Raw genomic sequence first — 14,840 nt, 5'->3', positions numbered from 1 at the left:
AGCACAGAGCATATTGGAAAAGTCCTCAGAGCGCGACGTCTAGGCCAACCGAGTTTTCCACCACCAAATAACATGTGAAAGCAGCTCTGCAGAGAGCACAAATTCTCCTGTTTAGTGAGTGGGCGCAGAGAGAAAGGGAGAAAGTGGTTCCGAGGCATAGAGAGAGAAAATGCTTGAAAAATCAACAGAGAGAGAGAGAGCAGGGAGAACAGCGGAACATTCTCCCCAAGGAGAGCTCTCAGTGTGGCTCTTGCGAATCATATGTTTTGCATCCTATCCAACTCTGAGCCTACAGATTCCATCTCCTCCACACTCCACAACCGCAGTGGGAACTTCCTGGCTTCCTACGTTTCGTTTATAGCCAACCTCTGGACCAACTTTTCCCCCCGGCTCGCCCCCCTTCTCCTCCCATGGCAATAGGTGTTGCTGTTTATCTGTATTTGTGAAATATCCTGTAGTTTCATGAGTTTCCGTTACACTCTCTACGTGCGTATTTTTTTTACACGTTTACTAGGATATTTTTTGGGCAAGCGATGCTCGGACTTAATAAGTTTGCGGCAATGGTTTTTGTAAACTTTATAAGGGTTTTGTAGTGCAATGTAATTTAAGTTGAAGGCTTAGAAGCATGAGGAGACTATTTAGTAGTTTACAGGTAGATGTAGGGATGTATAGTAGGTGATTAAGTTGGATTCGTAGATACTAAGTGAAAACCTACCGCAGCTATCTGAAATGTTTTAAAAGATTGCGGAGATTGGTTTAAATTGGTAGTGATTGGCTAATAAATAGTTTTGTAATATCCTAACATTTATTAGAGACTCTTCTTCATAAGAATCACCACCCGGGTTGATCTGGCAATGTATAAGCGAAATCTTTGGTATTAAAGAGCTAGAATGGAATTAGGCAGGCAGATTCTAGTGATGAATATGCAAAGCAAACAACCGTCACAGTGGAATTTAAATGGGAATTTAATAATTTTAATTGATGTTCAGTTGTATATTTCTTTGTGTCCTATACAAAATAAATCTTTTACCATAACAAGCAGAATCAGCTACCGCAGAAAATCAAATTCATTCTTCCGTTTAGCAGTTTCCTAAATTTTACGCCCACTTTCTGTGAAACTCGCGACACACCCAAATTTTAGGAGCCAACATAAACGGAGTGTAAAGTCAGCTAGGGTAAATCAAAACTGCAAGGAGCAAATACAAGGCAAGAGTCATAAATACTCATTTTGCATGAATGAGAAAATAAAATGAAATTTGCATTTGACTGCACACGACGACGACGAAATTATTTGCCAGCAATATACGGTTATTTAAGGTTGCGCCCGACAGTTATGCACACAATAAACGCCCTGAAGTTCGTATAGAACGCAACAGGAAGTTGGCCAAAAGCGGAGAAAACAAAAAATATTCAAGAAAAACAAAAAACTTAAGAAGAAGGAAGGAGAAAGGAGGAAGGAAGCACGCAAAATGCGCGCCATATGATCGAGGGAAAAAGGGGGGGAAACCCTGAGAGCCGCGAAATGGGAACACGTCAAGTGGGAAATGCGGGAAAAACGAAGAAGTGCCCCCGAAAATGGCCATTCGGTCTTGGAGAGTCTGCGTTGTTTACAACTCACGCACACAGCCGCAGCCACAGATTTACACACAAATGCAAGGAGGGGACCTCACGTTACCGTTACGCGTTTCCAATCGGAATTAAATTTCACACAAAGCCGGAGCTACAATTTCAAAACACACCGAACGCGAAGCCAGCAAACGGAATTCTGAGTGGAACCTTTGAGATATTCTATCCAAGGAGCGGTCGCGGAACGCAGTGAAAACGGAACACAGCCCCTACCAGAAAGAGAGAGAAGGTGCGAGCGAGCGAGCGGGACAGAGAAGGGGTGCACAATTTTGCAGACTTTTGGCGATTGCATTTCTTGGGGGGCCAGAATGGGGATAACGAAACCCCGGATTAGGTGCTCCCCACGAAACTCTGTAATTAAGCAGCCAGTAATGCGTAAAACGGGGAGGGGTGAAAACGGGGAGTGTGGAAAATGGGCGGGAAAACTAAGCGACCAGGGCCAAAAAGGCAGCACAAGCAGAAGGGGTTGGGCCAGTTTTAATTTCAAATTCAAAAAGAAGGCCAATTAATTAGGCAGGAGGGTCGGATTTAAAACGACTACTGGAAAAGCCCGAAAAGATGGCGATGGTGATTTTGTCGACGATGCCGTTGACAGGTGGCTGAGGTGGGTGGAAAATGGGCTTAAGTCTCAGTGGATGGATACCTTACACGAAATGTGCGTTAAAAGTTTTTATCCAAGAGCGGGAAAAGCTTGGTTTCGACGGAATCCCAAGTTTGGATTTTTTGTAGGTAGAACCCAAAAAAAAAGTGTTGGACCGTGCTTTATTTCAAAGAATTATATTCAATCACCTTTTGCTTTTATAGGAGTTAGAAATCTATCGAGATGAAACAATGTTATTTTATAACTACCTATTTCTAAGCTTCGTCCCACAATTTGTCTTGAAGATACTTAACTTTTAAGGGGCCCAGCCAATTTTCAATGGATTAGCTATGGTTTCTGGTCATAAATCCCCGTCTAGACACTTTTTGATTTTTTTCAAGCCAAAAAACTTTGCCAGCCCTCTCTCTAAACAATACATTTATCCATTGCGGACCCAGCGTGGAACCCATCAACTTTTAATTTTGTTTCAATTTTTTCGCAATTTATTTTTCACTTTCTGTATTCATATTCAGGGCCCTATGCATTCCCTGAATATTTCCAACAAATTTCATATTCATAGCGCGTTGAGTTGTTTTATTGGAGGGATGGCAAACAAAGCAAACAACAAATCCAACCGAAAATGTTTACATTGACTGGGCCTTCATACCAGCGAAACTGTTGGATTTTCGCCACTCTTGTTGCGTTCCTTGGTCATAATTTCACTCATTAAAATTCCATAAATCGAGGCGAAAAGCGGCAACTACGTATAACTGCTTTTCACTCCTGATTGCATCGCGTGCTCGATAAGAATTGATTGGATTGCATCGCATCGGATCGGAAGCGAGCCGCATCTCACCTCTCGCCAATTAAAAGGTTCTCAAGTTGCCTCGTGTCTCTGCTGTTTCGAGGGATATCATCCCCAGCTCCCTACAACCTTATTTTTGCCTGTCCCAACATTTGGCCACACATTGCCGGCACATGTTTGCTTTATGAGTTATTCCCCTGGAAATTTTTGAAAAACAAAGATGAGCATATGGGCAGCAAAAGTGAGACGCCCTCGCTCTCGCCCTCATAAAAGGTTCAATTTCGTTTGGATCAGTTGACCTCTCGACGGGAATGGAAATGGGGATTGTAAAATGACAAGGGCCACGCATGCGCACACGTTCTGGCTTTTTTTTAATTTTTATTGTTTTGACTCTATCAGAAAGTGCTTAATCCCGCTCATCCATATGGGAAACATGTCCGGGTTTGTAATGATGATGACATTATTGGCTGCGCCGGGACCAGCATCTTTTTGTGCGGTTGCGGCTTTAAATGTAATTATAGGGTCTGGGATCAGGAACCCCAAAATAAAAACAGAACCCAAGCTCAGTGATCAACGCCGCAGTAGTTTGTCTTTCGTCAACATCTGCCACTTCGCTTCTCCAGTCCCTTGTAGTGACTTTTTGTGTCGCAACCATTTCAGTTTTAAGTCGCACTGTTGTGACATTTGCTTCATTTGTCAGCGCTTCATTAGTCACCAAAGGACCTGCCCGGACACTCCCTGACACCCGATATGTGTCCATATCGATGAATTGGACCCTAATTTATGTTCTTTCAACGACACCTAAGGGAAGAGGCAATTAGATCGCGTGGGATACTACAAAAAATATACATTAAACTCTTCGGAGGGGAGATACAACTTTTAAGTGCGGGAAATGTAATAAGGTTATCTAAACGTGGAAGCAAAGTGGATTATTATATTAAAGACACAAAAAGGACAAAATAAAAGTTAAGTCATTCCACAATTGCTTTATTTTTAGCAGTTTATTTTAGAAGGATTTCATATATTGATTATTTTCTAGGTACTGTGTTTTATAAGATTCTCCCGACATTCTCAAAAAATGCATTGTTTTCAACGCTTTCCAGCAACTCACTTGCCATTCTGTGTGGCTTCAGCCTTTCAACTTTGCATTAAAACATTTATCTTCATTTTGCGAAAACAACTCACAGCCGCATTATCCCTCGTACTTGGTGGTCGCCCATGAGGGGTGAGCCTGTTACCAGTTGAGACACATTTCTGACCAGTCCAACGGTGGCGGCTGACATGGCCTGAATCCCTCCATCTCGTCTCAACGCCAAGAACCACGCTGAGCATCCTGAAAATCAGGCTGACCTTCATCATCAACTACTCAAAGGAGCGGGCCAGTGATGCCGAATGGACGAATACAGAAACCAGCTTATCTATCGAAACCATTAGTTACACATATTGATGCCATAATAACCTCATTAATAATTTTAAAATAATAACTTTTTATAAAAACTCAACATAACAATCAAATTGTTTAAATACAAAATACTACCAATTAGTATTTAAAGCATACAAAAATGTAAAGATTATACTTAATTATATATACATTTCGAAATTTTAAAACATGAAAGTCATGTAAGACTGTATCAGCCATCACTGGCGCAGGACATGCGGACATCCTGCTGATTCCACAGCACTTCGTGGCCCATTCCTGTGGCTTAACACTCAACTCGAGTCACGTACGCGTCCTGCAATTTCCTCACACCCCCGGGTTTTCTCTTGACATGAGCGGGACTATGAGTTCGGGTCCTCAAATCGGGATCTTGGCTGTTTGGCTCTTTTGTCACAGTTTTGGTGGCCGTTTCGCTCAAGTGTCGCAATTTGATGGCACATTTTGTTAATGCCACTTTCATTAGTTATTTATGGGAATAAGACTGTAGTGTATAATAGTCGATTGTCTGCGATCTTTTAGGCTTCCGAACTTGTTTAAATGTTTAGAACAATCATTTATTTCCCTAATTTTGCAAGTCAGCCTCATGATGCATTTCTCCCCACTTTAAGGGTAGTAAAAATATCATAAAATCCGCGAAGCTGTATTTCCCCCAAATTGAGTCCAAGGTTTGTTCGTACTCTCTTCCCCTTTTCACATTTTCCTCTTCATTTCCAGCGAGTCTGTTCAATTTTGCACAAATGCCAAAGTTTACACGCATCAGCAAAAGCTTCTGGACAGAAAGCCGGGGATATAAAAACGAGTAAGAAAAACTTTAAAGAATTCCAAATAAAAGCAATGCAATATCCAAAGTTTACTTAGCCAATTTCTTTCGTGCTTTTATTTCCCGGGCTGGGGTAACTCATGCTCGGAGCGCATTAAGCAATTTTTCAAAGCACTTTCCACAGACATTCAGGGGCATCTTCCAGACATTCACCAATTTTCCCAAGATGGGTGTCTGTTTTTGGGTGTCTATTGGGAGCGACACTAACAAATAACGACAATTGATATGTCTGGCATTGATGGAGGAAGCAGCCTTGGAAAAGCAGCGAAATAGAATTTTAGAAATGTGGAAATGAAATTATAATTACAAAACGCCTTTTGTCACTGCCAACTTTGTTAATTAAAACTCAATAGCACGCCCTGCGAATGCCAGAGGGGAAATTATGAAAACAAATTGCGAGCAACATGCTCGTGGGAAAATTATGTCAATGTACACTGCAAAACTAATTTGGCACCAGGCAGCGGCACAGCCGACTGAACTTTGGGCCAAGTGTTGTTCCCAAGGTTTCCATGGCCTATCGCTAACACTTATCCTCTATCCTCTATCCAGAACACGAACCCGAACTGGAATCCAAATCCAGAGCACAACTAACTCATAAAGCCAAGTGCAACTTGTACAGTTTTCTAGCCAGGATGAGAAAACAAAAACCATAACCAAACTGCTGCGTTGTGGGAAAACTTTCTTAATAGATTTTTGCTTCGGATAAACTTTTCCAATACAACAAAAGCAACGTATAAAAAATATATATGTATATAAAAGAAGGAAAAAAGAAAGCCAACCAAACAGGAAGAAGTCCTTCTCCTTTTCCTCCTAACTCAGCCCCTAACGACAAGTCTCTGTCGGTATTCGAATCGTATTGTGGCCATCCCTTTGCTAAACTCAGTTTAGCTGTGGAAATTGATTTTCATCTTTGGCCGGCATCTTGAGTTTGTATTGCGGCTTAGTCAAAGTTTTCCAAAGCCTCGATTTGGATGGGGAAAAGTGGCAACAAGACCCGTCCTAATGCCGGGCCTATTGCTTACACATCATATTACATTATGGATATATAAATGGTAATCAGATTGGCTTTGGTCAAGGGCCAGACACTCAAGTGTTGGTAAAGTTGGTATAAAGTTTACGAAGCACGAGCTGATGCGAAATTCACTAAATATAATCTTCCAATGGATGATAGTACAAACTAGATATTTCCAGCTCACGAATTTTAACCTTTTACTCATATAGTAAACTAGATTTGTGTCGGATAAAATATAGCGTTTCGGACCCTATTAGATATAATTATTTCTGATATAGGCATGCCCGATCCGTCCTTATGTCCTTCCGTCCGTATGAACGTCGAGATCTCATCAATTATAAAGGCTCGACAACTGGGAGCACGGAGACATTGCCACACCCACTAAATCTCTTATATCGCAAGATATCGCTAAGTATAAATATACGGGTTCCCTATCTATGTAAAAATTACATGCCCAAACTTAGTAACTTACTGAAAAATAACTTAACGTTTAAATATCTCGATCTTAAATGATACGCGTTTCTAATAGTCGCGGCAATTGACGTTCTCTCTTGTTATGCTAGTGTTGGCTAAGTCCATTTGAAGACTGCGTTTAAGGAAAATGCATTAAATGCAAAGCCATGTTTTCCACAAAGCATTTCGCTTTCAAAATAAAGCCTTCGGCATTTTCACTTCACTGTCATCCACTCTTGAGTTCCCTTTTTTTGTAATTTCCAACCAGAAATCCTTCCCTCTAGCAAGAAGTTAATCTTCATTTTCTTGCTGCCCCTTCTATTAAAAAGCCATGCATCAATGTGACCGACAAGTGAGAGGTATACGACTGCAAAAACCTAAGGCACCGGGAGTTACTAGTGGTTTTTGTTCATCCCCTCCTGTCAGGGGCTCATAAACTCAATTAGAATGAACGAGCTGGCAAAAGAACTAGCTAAAGTAGGGGCACCCACATGCAGATGCAGATGGAGATGGAGATGGTGATGCGGAACGCAGACTCGCAGTTACAGATACATTTTACTGTTGGAATGCCGTTCAGAAGTCCTGGCAAGGTTAATCAACAGAAATACAACACTCATAATTAGAGGGGAAAACAAGATGGGGGAAATACGGAAAAACTAGGAAAGCAAACAGAGTTGTCATGCTAGTTAATTTCAAGTCCATTCAAGAACAGAAATACATATAGAATGGGACTTTTATCATGTACTACATAATTTTTAGCAGAGTCTTATTTACTGTTTTTGTCATAATAAAATGCAGACTTTTATTTGCATTAAATTTTTGTATTACAATTTATTAATAAAGAACTTGTAGTCAACACTAAAAGCCAGCGAGGGGAATTGCGGTTTGGGGTTGACAACTTTTGATTAGGCAGGAAGAAGTTTTTCCCCTCAGATTCTTGTTCCCTTTTCTCTGCGTTTTATTTGCGCTCCATTTAATAATTTAATGGCTGCAAATTTGTTGCAATTGCAGGCGATCCTGTGGGAAGTTTCACTCGCCCTTTGCACTGCCGGAAATGAGTTCTTGATGGCATTTGCAGAGGCTTTATGACCACCCAGAACCGAAAGTTTCAAGTGTCTGCTTCACTCTGCTAATTAAGCTTTGTCCACTTCTATGCTTCATTTTTGGTTTCAGCTGCGTCCGCCACATGCGAAAAGCCCATTAGAGTGGACCAAAAACCCAAAACAAATTAGAGCTGCGACACTTGAGCACGCTGCAGCCCCAAAATATTTGTATACTGCCCACTTTTTGCTGTTTTCAATGTCAGACAATGCGCACGTTCCTGTTTGTCTGTTGGTAATTTATGTGTCTGCCGTTCATTTGGGTGCAACGGCAGGAGTTCTCCCACTTCCTCGTTGCGTTGTTGCGTTATTTAACCATTTTAATTTACTGTCTGTCCTTTTTTACTTTTGCAATTAGTTTTTGCGGCGGGGCATAAGCCCATTGCAATATTGCTCAATAAATTCAGCATTGATCATAAACGAATTGGAAAGTTTTTTGTTTTGGCCATTAGTCCGGTGAATACATTTCGTTGGTCGATTGTCATACACATTCGGTTTTGCTCTATTTCTTTTTGTTTGCTTATTTATTGTTGAACGTTTTGAATTGCGGAGCAGAAATATGATTACTTTATTTATGCTAAATTTAAGTTCCATGTCGTTGGGATAGTACACTATTGGCCGTATCAAATATGGTTAACTAATAAGCTAGTTACAACTTTACGTATAAAACTCCAGTACAGAATTCTTACTTAATACTAAGAGAGGTGGTTTTCATACTTACATTATTTTAGGGTGCCAAAGTTGTCACATATTTCACAGGAATGTTACGGATCTGGAAAAAAAAACATAAGTAGTGTGCTGGGAAAACTGAAAGGGACCTTAAATTACACTTGTACGCACAAAATACATTTAATTAAATTATTTGTACTTTGTACAACGTACAGTATACAGTGTATAATGTAGTTAATATTACTAATACCATGCCCCATTATTAACAGCATCATTTGCATTAATGTTTAAAATATAAATTCCGCCATTGATTCTCATTGCGATTGCATCAGAAGCCCATGCAAGCAGCTTACGAATGCCAAGGACATGGCTGATGGGTTCTTAGCCAAAGGCCAAAAGCCAAAAATCTGTGAAAATGTCAGAGTTAAGAGAAGTCAACTAGTCAATGAAGGGATTGGCAAACAGGAAGCCAGCCAGACACTGTATGGGACTTTTGGCTGTGGAACAACAAAGCAATAACAAGTATTAACTAGGATTGACTTGAACTTGCCATAGAGACCAACAACTACAAGTCCTTGCCAGCAATAAAATGGTTGTTAGGACCACAAGCACCGACACATAAAGGGAATCGCAAGGGGACATCAGATCAATATATGTAAAGTGCAGAACAAAAACTATTTTCCAAGCTTTTATGCAGCTATCCGGAGAGTAAATGCGAAATAGAGACGACGAGGAGGTACAAGTGAATTAATAATTAATAACTTTGGCGGAGCAAATTGCCAAAAATTCAACACACAGAAAAATGGAAAAACAAGAGCGACTACCCGAGCGTTTATTATTTTCCCCCTTCACTTGTGGGAAAGTTTTCTGCCCTCCGCAAAATGGGAAAAGCGGAGGAAAATCCAGGCATAAGCCAAAAGTTTCCAGAGTTTATTTTATTCAATCTATATAGAGGATGCGAGGATGGAGCGCAGAGGATTTATTTAAGTGGATTTAAATGCATTTTGAGACTCGGGAAAGATTGAAAAGTTTTGCATTTAACTTGTTCATTTGTATATTAAAAGGTCCGATACAAATGCTTTTAATTAAACCATCAACACACCATTGGCCTTAGTTTAATTTTAGGTTTCATAAAAATAGAGGAAAAATGTTAAACAGCAGCTGTTGCGACTAAGAGTTTACAGCGGAAGTTCTCGATTTCAAACTGGGCTTTAAATAATTAAAAGCAGTCTAATTGCTTTTCAGTGTATCGGCAGAGCGTATTCGCCTGAGCTTTATCATTACAGCTCAGCTTATAGTTCCCTTCAGGGTAGCTTGGCTTTATTTTTCATCTGGCCCTTTTTCTGGTCAAGTTCATTCGATTATCTAAATGATGGTAATTAAAATTAATTTGCATTCGGCTTCCTACAAACACATTGCCCGTTAAATGGGGAAAATTAAAAGTAAATTGAAAGTGAAATTAATTGCAGGCCTGGGTAGTGCTCAAAGTCAAGTGGAGTTCATCAGGGAACATGTGTATGTTGCTATACAGTTGAGGTCAAAGAAAAAGTGCGTACAGCTTAAAATGTTTGTAATTTAAGCTAGGTTTGTAAATGAACAAATTCTGGAGAAGTATTCAGAAAATGTGACTAAAAAATAAATCAAACCCTTCTACATAGTTTTGCGCTGTAAACCCAATGAAAGAGAGTTTGTTAACTTGTTTATTTGTTAGATAACTATTGTTTTAACCATAACTGTATTCACATTTTAAACTATCCCAGTTACAATTAGCCGGCAGTAAATATTTAATGAATGCATCGTGTCTTTGGGGTGCGAACAATCGAAGCGCTGAAGTGTCTCGGGTGCCCTGCTACATTCGCTTCATCATTTATCAATTCCATTTCATTTAGATTGGATGGTATCATTTTTCTTTGCTCACAGATTTCGCACGCCCTTTTTCCATTCATTCCAGTCACTCAGCCAGTTAGTTTGTTGGCCAGGAGTCAGTAGTCAGTAGCCTGTAGTCGGCGAAGTGACTGAATTTTGGATTTCCGCTGCCTGCGACACTTGACACGAACCCAAACCCAAACCCAGTCTCAAACGTTCATCCATTCAATCACTCAGTTAGTCAGTCGGGCATTCGCTCATTCATTCGGGCATTCGAACAAAGGAGACGCCTCTGGTCAGCCAACTGTTGACATTGCTAAATGAATGAACCCTAGTTAAGTTACAAAATTGCATGAAAAAATGAGGGAAAAGAGGGAAGTACACAGGAAGAGGAAGTTTGCCGCCAGTTGCGATGAGTTTTTGCATGCCCTTTCTGAGCGCTGTGGACATATATTTTAAAAGTTGCTTTGGACATTATCCAAAATTATTTAGTTCGTTTTATTAAAAGTAATAATACAAACACTGTGAAAATGATATAAAAATTGATGGACCTATTTATAAAACTATAGAGTTTGGAAATGCCTTTAAATGCTAGTATTTGAAAAATATATATCACTATATTGCGGTGGTGATAAGAAGTAAACAAAGATGACAAGCAGGCAGCGAAAGAGAAAGATGGCCGAAAGTGACACGGCCGAGTGCAAATCAAATGCATTAAGCGCAACGGTAACCGAGTATACGATACTTGCGACTCGAATATCAACCTGGAGCTATCTTAGCCCGGCCATTCCATTTATCCATTTAGCGTTGAAAAAACTGTTTCCTCCACCCTATTTCCTTAGTTTTTGTAGTTTTTGTTTTCGGACCGGCACTTTGCACGTACCTGCAGTTGGAAACACAAACCTTGAATGGGGCTGCAGCAGCGCAGATCCCATAAAAATGAAAATGGCCAAGGAAGTTGGAGATGGCAATTTAATTTCGACCGCAGCAAACACGAACATGAACCGGTGGGAGAAAATCCAAGCCGAAGGAGACTAATGGAGGAGTTTTCCCGAGGAAACGGCCACCGAATTGATGGGTGTGTATGCATTCTAACGACCCCATTTGGTAACCCTTGGGCCCAGAGCCCCAACTTTATTTGTTTGTGCTACATCGCCACCCCCCCTGTCACATGTGCGTCCGATTTATCACTGAATCGCATTTTAACCACAGGATATTTGATCTTGTGCCATTTGACATAAGTCTTGGCCAGCCAGCGAGCTCCCCACAGCCTCTAGCTGCAAGTTGGGCACACATTTCCACATATCCACATTTCCACGTTTCCACAGGGGGAGTTGGCTCGCCCGTTTGTTTGTTTGCACCCTCGAAAATCAATAAACTGATAAACATATTGCATTGTGAGCTCCGAGTGGGTAAATTGAATCGAATCCCGTGCGGTCAGCTTACGGAACAAAGTTATCAAAGCCAGAGTGGGTATCGAATGAAAACTAATTTTAAATTAATGGGGAAAGTTGAACGGCAAATCGATTGGGCATGGCCATTCTATTAGTGGGTAAAACAAAAATATTTGCACATTATTGGTTTAATTTTGGCGGTTATCGTTGGCTGAAATATTTAAATCAAGGAAAATGCTTCAAAAGTCCCATATTTATTCTGGTTTATTTTGAACGACAAGAGTATAACTAAAACGAATATTGTGAAAACATTCAATTGAAACATATTTTTGGTGACACATAATCCTTTGCACCGGAATATTTTAAATGTGATAATACTTTAAAAACAGTATTAATTTGACTTACAGCCATGCCAAATAATAGTTGCACACATTTTAAATTTGTATTTGTAAAATACGTTTCTTTAATGTTAACACGCTCTTTTATAAAATTATTTTATAACTATTACTTGTCTCAGTCCCTATTTTCTCAATTAATTAATTCGATTCAATTTGCTGCCAAATTAGTCTGCTTCAAGATGTACCCACTCAAATTAGTTTAATAAAATTAAAGTCAATTTAAGCAAATCTCCTTAACAGGTTTGCTGGGGAATTGTGGAAAGGGGTTAAAAACAGGAAATGCTTCCCAAGCATCTTATTTCAAAGACAACATTTTACCGACAAACAACTCTTGCACAAATGCCAAGAAAATAAAGAAGGCTGCTCTGATTATTTGCCTTTGTTATTAGATCGCAAGCCGTTGGGTGTTTGTGCCCAGCTGATAAAACAAAGCCAACCGTTTACTATAATAAAATATAATGATTATAATGTGGAGTGTAATCAGGGAAAATATCAATGATTCAATCCATGACAAGTGTTTGCGGGTCGAACCCAATTTGTTGCTTGTTTTGACATCATCAGTGGCATTTCGCATCCCATTCCATCTACCCATCAGCATCATTATCGTGGAGCTGCCGCTAGAATTTTTATGAGAAAAGTGGCCCCATAATCATTATGTATGAGTGCCATTTACCCCCACTTTCCCCACAGCTCTTGAGGGAGCATCCAAGCAAGACAATCATTATCTTTTGCCGCCCATCGAGAATCGAGCACTCCCCACTTTCGTCCTCTTTCAGTGCCAGCAAAGGGGGAACTAAACTATTTTCTCTGTTTTGGTCTCCTGATCAGCATTTGATAAAGTAATTTGTCAATAAAACTAAGGAAGAACAGCTCACTTTAACCAGATATTGTCTAGATTGACAAAGATTAACGGACTTGATAAAAAGTATTTGTTTACTTTGCAATTACATTTTTCTATTGAAGTGTAATATTTTTGACTGGGCACTACAAAATAATAATTTAAATCATTCATTTCCCCAAGGCGACTTGATTAATCACATAAAATGTTAATATTTTATTAATAACTTTTTCATTGACTTTATTCAATCTCCACCTTTTTTCCTGACTTTAAAAGCCCCCCGAGAATTTTCGTTTATTAACATTATGGCTGCCCTGTCATTATAAATTTAAAAAATACATTAAAGCCACAGGCGTTGGCCAACGTTAACTCTTTGAGGCCCGCATGGTCAGTGTTGTGTGTAAATTAGTGGTTAAGCAAATATTTGCTGCACAAAATAAGCAAATTATATATATTTATGTAGCCACATTAACAATTAATTACAATTGCCGTGCACAAGCGCCCAGAGTTTGATGATGATGATGACAACACGGCACACACGCCCCGTTGAATGCGGCTAATAAAATTTAAATATTGATTTTTATGCCTTATTCTTGGGGCTATTTTATGGCTTTAGTTAGGGCTTAAGCTGAAAAATGGTACGAACAGGAGGAGTTTTCGTGTGTAAATCAGCATAAATCCTGTGGTTTAGTTTGCTAACTGAATTGGGTCATTAGGAATAGTTTTAAGTCGCCATTAAAAGCTGAAAAAAACCTTAACGACTTGGGCCTAGTTGCGCCTAAAGCGGCCTACCACCTCCAAAGGCGACCAGAAAATCTATAATACTTGTGATTTCAAACGATTAACGTAAAGGTTCTCAGCTGCAATTAAGAAGGATCTTGTTAAGTATTCTCACACATGATCATCAATTAGAATGCCTGCAGTCATAAGAAATTTGCGTACATCCTCATTTATCATATGGAGGTCAAATGCCTTTTCCTACCCACAAAAACCCCCAGCTGTGACCATTGTGTGAGTGGTTTGCTCCATTTATGCCAGAGAGCCTCATAAACAAAAACTTTTGTATAAATAAATAAGGAAGTGAAGAGTATTTCCCTTAAACGATTTCTCATAAATTGGACTGACAGAATTAATCGAAATAATTCTACCGAACTTGTGCATAAATAATATTTAGAAAGGGCTTTATCCAAATGTTTAAACAACTTTTGTGGTTACCATAACTGTGACTTCTGTCGTTTATGATAATAATGGCGATGATGTCGGCATTTTTTTAACCGACTTCCGTTAAAGGGAAACAATACAAAATATGTAGCACAAAAATTGATTCCTTGGACCGCTTTAATTCATTTATCATTTTACTGATGATTTATATTTCATCATTGGTACGTCTTGGGAAACTGTGATTTCAGCTACAGCTACCACTTTCAAAAGGATTAGGGCATTTTAATTCTGTTTTCACCTTTCGGACTCTCTCTTTCCTTAAAGATTTTCATAGATTTGTTCTGCAATCCAGGCATCATACATATAAACTGTGATAGGGACTTGAAAAATTATTTGAATGATTTTACGCTTTTCGACATCCATCGACCCAGCATATATTCATTCAATCAACAGAAAGCCATTTCATGCTCTAATTTTTCCACCTACGCTTTATACAATTTTTAATTAATTTCGTTTTTGATTTATTATATACATATGCTTATCTGTTGCAAATAAACACATATAACTTCTTACCATATTATTAATCAGTCATTAATGCTCCAAAAGCTTAGCTGAGACGCCTGGGCTTGGTCAAATAAATCGCAGGGATTCGAAACTTCCACCGCACATATTAATTAACA

The 14,840-nt window shown here is 39.4% G+C and overlaps 1 long non-coding RNA gene across 1 annotated transcript; it reads right to left on the bottom strand.

Annotated features, from left to right (window-relative positions):
* Positions 1-4,981: 4,981 nt before the first annotated feature.
* On the bottom strand, positions 4,982-5,592 carry LOC120321132. Its single transcript, XR_005560702.1, has 2 exons — positions 5,304-5,592; positions 4,982-5,218 (listed from the first exon to the last, which is right to left on the bottom strand). It is a non-coding gene; the product is annotated as an uncharacterized LOC120321132 (long non-coding RNA).
* Positions 5,593-14,840: the final 9,248 nt, after the last annotated feature.

This window comes from Drosophila yakuba, chromosome 2R (genome assembly GCF_016746365.2).
Source record: "Drosophila yakuba strain Tai18E2 chromosome 2R, Prin_Dyak_Tai18E2_2.1, whole genome shotgun sequence".
Classification (NCBI taxonomy): Eukaryota; Metazoa; Arthropoda; class Insecta; order Diptera; family Drosophilidae; genus Drosophila; species Drosophila yakuba.
This window is presented reverse-complemented; position numbering and strand designations above follow the sequence as displayed.